This window comes from Aplysia californica, unplaced genomic scaffold, assembly GCF_000002075.1.
Source record: "Aplysia californica isolate F4 #8 unplaced genomic scaffold, AplCal3.0 scaffold00132, whole genome shotgun sequence".
Taxonomy (NCBI): Eukaryota; Metazoa; Mollusca; class Gastropoda; order Aplysiida; family Aplysiidae; genus Aplysia; species Aplysia californica.
The window spans coordinates 773,301-775,332 of NW_004797402.1; positions in this window are offsets into that span (position 1 = coordinate 773,301).

Sequence of the window (2,032 nt, forward strand, 5' to 3'; positions counted from 1 at the left end):
TTTCATTCACAACTCAGAGTCGCCGCCTCGAGTAAGATTCTTGTGTGATATCTACAGGCCAGATCTGGTCCCATTTCACTTTGATTACCCTGTCAAACAAGTCAGCCTTCGCCCCTGCTATCTATCTATCTATCTATCTATCTATCTATCTATCTATCTATCTATCTATCTATTTATCTATCTATCTATCTATCTATCTATTCACCTCTCCAATCAAATTGTGTATGTAGTCTCGAAGAAGCACAATTCACAAAAGTTCTCCCACTTCACCAATCCGTATCGGTAGCGATTTTAAAGGACTGGACACCGAAGACCCATCTTAAATACCATCTAGACACATCGCATGACCATTAAACACAGGATTGGTCCAGGATTGGTCACCAAAACTAATTACCAACACATTGGCGTTTGTACACAGGACAATGACGGACAGTGAACATTAAGAAAAAAAATAAATTAATGATCAGTACCGATAGCAGGCAGAAAAGATTTTCTTAAACCGCAGAGCTCTAATATTTTTATTTCTAATTTATGTTTAATCGATGATGATTATTATCATATTATGCTTTTTGACGCCATCATGCGCAGGGCTTTAGGGTTATTACTATTCTTTTTTTTCTTTCGTTTGTTGAAATTGATTTTGGTTTATTAAGGAGTGTCTTTTTTATGGTTATGAAGATAGGAGATTTCGTTCTCTATTTTTTTTCTCTGTTTTTGATTTTGATTTTTTTTTTTTTGAGTGTAAGTACTGTTTTTGTTTTTGTTGCTTTTTCTGTTTTGTATTTGTCTGTTTTTTAATTTGTTTTTCTGTTGTTGTTTCTGTTTTGCTTTTAGATTGTTGACCATAAGTCAGGTGTTTTTGGGACGTTCCGTTTTCCTAATTACATGTTTCCAGTTATGTCTCCGAAACAAAAGCGTTTTTCTTTATTGCGTTTTACAGTCACTCCCCAGATATCACTGCCCTTTAAAACGTAGACAACCGCTAATTAAGTCAGTCATCATTAAATTATTATTATTATTATGTGTTGTTTCTTGTTCTGGTGAATCATTTTAGCCTCATCCAATAATGACTAAGAATTGCGTTATGTTTGATAGAGCATGTGTCATGACATGGTGGAATCAGGCGCTCGTCAATTTTTGGGCATATTGAGTTATTGGGCCCTTAAAGCTTGTTCATTTGTCTTGCTTTCAATGAAAAAATTGCCCGTATATCTTCAATAGAAGTAGGGATATTTTGGATTGACAGAAGTGGGGATGACTTGGTTTCAGAGGTAAAATTAGCGAGAAAATGGCGGCCAAAACGTGATAACTTCCAAAGCTGGAGAGTCCATTGAAACTGTTAATTTACCCTTTTTGTGCCTATATTTACTGAAAGTTTTTTGGTAAAATCCTCACTGGAATTTGTTTCTAAATGGACTTAGAAGGTCTTGAGACAAAAAAAAAATAATTTGGTAAAAATTGCAAAGCGTGAAGAAAAATGCTGTTTTCTTTGATTTCATTACTTTGACGAGCGCCTGATTTCACCACGATGCCTCACAAATAAATAGAGTCAAATTAAAGGTTCTTACCGTACTATGGAGGAATGAAAGACTCAATAATGGAAGCTGTGGAAGAAAATATCCCCCCCGAAAGCTAAAAAAGCTAATAAAAAATGGATGACCCAGGACATATTAAAACTAAAGGAAGAGAGAAGAAAGGCAAAATCAAAAGTGGAAAAGTACAACATCTTAAACAGGGAAATACAGAAAAAATTCAACGAAGCAAAAGAAACGTGGATAAATGATCAGTGTCAACAAATAGAGAAGAACCAAAACAAAGACAGCAAATACATGCATTCAAAAATCAAAGAAGTAAGTGGGATAAAAGGATGCTCAAATACATGAGGGTGCATGAGATCAAAGGGAGGGGATATTTTAATGGACAACGGGGATGTCTTAAACTGATGGTCAGAATACATAGAAGAACTTTTCAAATATAATAGAGGAGAAAAACCGGTAATAAAGAATGAAATAAATGGACCACCGATACTGAA